Consider the following 5,875-nt stretch of genomic DNA (forward strand, 5'->3'; position numbering starts at 1 on the left):
TCCAAGAATTACTGGTTTCTTTAACATGACCCCTAGAGACACAGCAGGGTCTCTGTAAAATAAGAACAAGTAGAACAGTAAAACATGAAATTACAACATAATTTGGCATGTATGTGTATATTTATTCTTTGGTTAAAAATAGTTCATTATCACTGAGGAGATTATTCAAACAAATAGAAGCATTACCATCTAAGAAGTCATGAGATTAAAAAGGAGATATCAATACTTTATTTTTTCAGCACATACTTCAGAATACTTGAAGTATGCTCAAGTAGCATAATTATCCTATTCATGACCAGCTCACTGTTTTACCTGTCAAACTGAGTCTCTTTAGGTGAAAAAAAATCATCATATAATGATTAGCAGACAGATGTGATTTAATAAATATTGAGAATAAAAGCACTGCACAATTTTAATGGATCTGTAATTGTAATTCCCAAGTATCTTTCCTTCCTCAACTAATTGGGTAATGACATTGCTAGAATTAATCCAAGGTCATCAGCTTGCACACAGTGCAGATGGTTTCTCCACTTTACGGGTATACAGGGGATTCGAGACTACTATTGCCTGCTGCTTTTCAAACTAATTTTTATGCTTAAAAATCCACATTTTCACTGCAGCTGAACAGCTAAGCCATATGTTACTTTGTGAATACTTTAAATTATCTGGTGCATGTAATTATTACACTAAAACTAGCATGCATTAGTACTTTTCGATTTTGTTGTAAGAAAAAAACACTCACAGTACTCTGCTTTGTGTGTGTGGGTTTTTTTTTCCTCTATGTACCAAGCTTTAGTTTAAATTATGGTTCCAATGAGAATTGTAACCTAAAATACATTGGTCGGCTGATATGTTTCCTCACATGTAACATATACCAGCATAGTTCAGATTTTGCCTAGTGCTATTTAAGATACTATGTTAATCCATCTAGCTACGAGAAAGTTTGGCTTTGAGATATCTTTCCAACTTCTCCTGTGGTAGCCATGATAAATAGGAACAAGGTATTTCTGTGCTTTTGTCAGAATTCTGACATGCCAATGGCAGGTTTGACAATTTGGGCCTTTTCAAATAATGTAATAGGTAAAACGTCTTTATTAAAAATAGGAATATCTGCCGCCGCCGCCGCAGCACACGCCATGGGAGCCGTGACTGACGACGAAGGCATACGGAAGCGTCTCCTCATAGATGGAGATGGTGCTGGAGATGATCGGAGAATTAATCTGCAGGTGAAAAGTTTCATTAAATGGTACAGCTCTGGATCCCAGGAAGAGGGATACAGCCAGTACCAACGTATGCTGAGCACACTGTCCCAATGTGAATTTTCAATGGGCAAAACTTTGCTGGTATATGATATGAATCTCAGAGAAATGGAAGATTTTGAAAAAATTTACAAAGAACTAGAATGTAGCATTGCTGGAGCACATGAAAAAAATGCTGAGTACAAAAAGCAAATTCTTCAAGCAAAATGAATACGAAAAAATCGCCAAGAATATGATGCATTGGCAAAAGTGATCCAGCGTCATCCAGACAGGCATGAGACATTAAAGGAACTAGAGGCTCTGCGTAAAGAATTAGAGCATCTTTCACACATTAAAGAAAGTGCTGAAGATAAGCTAGAATTGAGAAGGAAACAGTTTCACGTTCTTCTTAGTCCCATCCATGAACTCCAGCAAACACTGGAAAATGATGAAAAGCTCTCAGAGGTAGAAGCAGCTCAAGAAAACAAGCATGGAAACTGATCCTAAACCATAGACCAACTAATCACTCACCATTCCCAAGAATACTGAAGTAGCAACACGATCTTAGTGTGTTCAGAATTTGTTGTGCTCTTGAGACATTTAAAGTTTTGGCAGTGAACTATGTTGCTTTTAAATATTAATGCACAGTTCATTCATATTTCTTCACACAAAGGGAGATGACTTCATTATATATTTGTTTTTATTGAAATGCCTTTTTTATACTTAAAAGATAGGAAGCAACACCCAAAAACGTTTAATGAAATGTTTTCAAGCCAGATATGTTAGTGCTCATTGGTATTCTAGGTAGTTTTTAACTGGTAACATTGATTTGCTCACAAAATAAGTGGAAGATAGTAAGAAGGTGGCATTTCTAGGATGTACATGAGAAAATGAGTCAATTTCTGGAAATCATTACCACTTTTGAAAATGAAGTCCATGAATAGGCTCTCAGGAGGGCTGTGAACTTGTGAAATTATGTACAAAATGTTTGTGGTGTATGCTTATTGTGGAAGAGGTTCCATGATATTAAGAATCACTGATATCAGAGGTAATTACAGATGCAAAATAAATCAATATGCATTACTTTCTAGATCTCTGTCCTTAATACTTGAGCAATGTGGTTGTTAGATGTTTTGTTGAAATGTTTTCTTTCTATCATTTTGTTCTGTAGGAGTCATTTTCAAGAGTCTTGCAAAAAGGATTTCATGATCTTTGTAAAAAATTAAGCCAGGTCTGAATCAAAAAAAAAAAAAAAGTAATATCAATCATACTTATTTGTTAATATTTAACAGTCACCAAAGTGTTTTCATATTAAATATACTTTTATAACACAAAAGCAATCTGAGCTCAGAAGGCAGATGAATCATTATTTTGCATATGAAAAACTCAGAGATCCAAATGATTCACTCAGGGTCCCACAGCCAATAAGTGACAAAACGAGGTTAGGACTTGCTGCTACTTTGGTCTTCCTAGAGCTTATTCTGCCCCCATGACTAGGTCCAGGGTCCTGTCTTTCATTTTCGTCTTACCCCATTCATAGATTAGGAACTAGCCATGTGAGGCAGATAGGCAAGATGAATCTATATTAGCCAGCATTCTCCAGAGAAACAGAACTAATAAGATAAGAACGATAGATAGGTAGATAGATTGGCTTATGCAATTATGGATGAAGGCAAATCCCAAGATCTACAGGGTGAGTCTGCAAACTGGAGACCCAGGAGAGTCAGGTCCAGTTCAAGTCCAAAACCCTGAGAACCAGGCGAGCTGCTTGTATTGGCCCACTCACATTAGGGAGGAAAAGCTGCTTTACTCAGTTCACTGATTTAAATGTTAATCTCATCCAAAAACACCCTCACAGACACACCCAAAATACTGATTGACCAAATATCTGGACACTCCACAGGCCAGTCAAGTTGACACATAAAATTCACTATCACAAAAACAAACTAGTTTTTTGCTATAATTGTATATTTTTCTATACTGCTTCCCTAATTCACATAAGCTTTGTTAAAATTAAGCTCCATAAATCATGTTGTAAGTAGATGCAATAAATCTTTACACAAACAGAAACTATATATATGTGCATGTATATATATTCAAAAGTTATCACTATAGCGAACCAAAAAAACCTAAAAGTTTATATCATACTCTGTAAAGTATCTGAAAAATGTCATACAAATAACTGATCCTCTGTGTTCCAAGGGAGAATATATCATAGAACTTGAATGTAGAGATAAAGTGTGACCTAAGATGGACCCTGAAAGACAGATTATAATTAGTTAAATTAAATGAACAAAGAAGGCTATTCCAAGCCTAGGAAAACCTGAATAAAGTGAAAAGGCACAAATTTGGTGAACAAATTTTGAAAAACGTGTTGGGGACCATCAAGGATCAAATAAGATTGATGAATTAGGAGGGTTATGGATAATATCAATTTCCTCAAGTAGGCAGGATCTGATTCAGAGTAAAATGGGATCAACTGATGATTTTGAGCAAAGAGGTAATTGATGAAAGTAGTCAGGTTTCTGAAAAATTTGCTTGAGGTGATGAATAAAATTGATTCAAAAAGGCATAGACATAAAAAGGAAAACAAATGAAAATTCAGAATCCTTGGCACAAATTTATGAGTATATATAACAGGGTAGCTGCAGAAGGATAAAAAAGGAAGGAAACAAAAACATTACTAAAAATAAACAACTGTTTGAATATGTAAAAAAGGAAAATTCAATGACATATCAAGATTTTAAGACAAGATAGCTCGGGGGATGATGGTATCTCTGATACAAATTTAGAACCAGGACTGAGGCTTTGGCAACACTCACAGCTAGTGATATATAAGAACAATTAAAACCAAACCAATGAAGAAGGAAAAGAAGAAAGGATCATAAGGAAGAGAGAATCAAATTGGAAATTTTACTTGGAGGAGAATGTGTCAAAAAGAGTAGATGGGGCTTCGCTGGTGGCGCAGTGGTTGAGAGTCCGCCTGCCGATGCAGGGGACACGGGTTTGTGCACCGGTCCGGGAAGATCCCACATGCCGCGGAGCGGCTGGGCCCGTGAGCCATGGCCGCTGAGCCTGTGCGTCTGGAGCCTGTGCTCCGCAACGGGAGAGGCCACAACAGTGAGAGGCCTGCGTACTGCAAAAAAAAAAAAAAAGAGTAGATGTTCCAGAGAGGGGAAATAAATAACAGACTTACACACACATACAAGACAGATTCGTCTGAGGTTCAAACAGGGAAATAATTGGTGGAACTGTTTAGATTCCTTCTACTAGATGAACATTCTGTACACAAATCAATCGCAGAGGAAAAATTGTCACTGAATTCTAATTGCTAACTTTCACTACTTAATCTCTCTGTGGAGATAAGAATTAGTTATGGAGTGTTTATGTAGATGGCAGTCATCTTGTTTTCCACAAACTCATTTGCATGGAAAAGCACACATCAGTTAGACACCTGTCAAAATAATTAGCTAAGCATGAGATAAGGCCTTTTAGATTTTAGAACATTCCAAGTATTATCTTTTTTTTAATGTATAAAACCAAATCAACACATTTTACAGAAATAATAAGCACTGTATATAATTCTATAATTTTTGTGTTCCTTTTTCTTTGGTTTTTCTTATCTATTTAATAAAGTATCTAATTTAGTAAAATAAAACATTACCAGCTGGTAATCACTGAGATAATGAGAAATGGAATTTCTTCTCACTGTTCTCATCCCTCTCATTCTATGTTAGGCATTGTGAAATTGAAATAAAATCCATTTCAATTAAAAGAGCTCTCTTCTCTTACCATAGAGCATGATAAACAGTATTACTGAATTCAGGTCAATCATAATTTAATCACCATGTATCCATCATTGAACACCAAGTTCACAAGAATATATCCTTTTCTCCTGCATGATGTGAAAGCCCAAGGTTGAAGTATACTTGAAAGCGCTTGTTACTGAGGGCATTCTCTACTTTGCTCTACCTCTTGAGCATGGAACAGGGAACCAAAGATCAGAGCTTGTAGATCTGGAAGATGTGATGTGATTTGTTGCTTTATAAATGTTTATTTTACAAATATTTAGCCTGCTTCTTTCAGTGAATCTACTGTCCACTATTAAAATTTGAAAAACGTGAAGTTGATACTAGTTCCTTTTATTGTTTACCTTTTAGATGAAGACATGTAATGACATGATGGTCATTTTGGTAACTTAACTTCCCCAATTTCCATGTCCTCAGATGATTTTAAAAATTGAACAGAACAAACTACTTACTATCCTATGTTTTGTGGATATGAAGAAGAATGAGAAGCAGCTCCTGTCCTCAAGTGTGTTCTACAATGGTTAAAGCATTTATAGTTATTGATCTATTAATTAAAAGAAAAAGACATTTGAAGGTCATTTCACGCACAAATGCTTGCCTTTCTTACCTACTTTGTACTTGTCAAAAGTGATCCTAGGGCTTCCCTGGTGGCACAGTGGTTGAGAGTCCGCCTGCCAATGCAGGGGACATGGGTTCGTGCCCTGGTCCGGGAAGATCCCACATGCCGCGGAGTGGTTAGGCTCGTGAGCCACGGCTGCTGAGCCTGAGTGTCCAGAGCCTGTGCTCCACAACGAGAGGGGCCACAACAGTGAGAGGCCCGTGTACCCC

General features: G+C 36.7%; 1 pseudogene; it reads left to right on the forward strand.

Annotated features, from left to right (window-relative positions):
• Positions 1-1,118: 1,118 nt before the first annotated feature.
• On the forward strand, positions 1,119-1,767 carry LOC101278797 (THO complex subunit 7 homolog; annotated as a pseudogene).
• The last annotated feature ends 4,108 nt before the right edge of the window (positions 1,768-5,875 follow it).

The sequence above is a fragment of the Orcinus orca genome, chromosome 4 (genome assembly GCF_937001465.1).
Source record: "Orcinus orca chromosome 4, mOrcOrc1.1, whole genome shotgun sequence".
Taxonomy (NCBI): Eukaryota; Metazoa; Chordata; class Mammalia; order Artiodactyla; family Delphinidae; genus Orcinus; species Orcinus orca.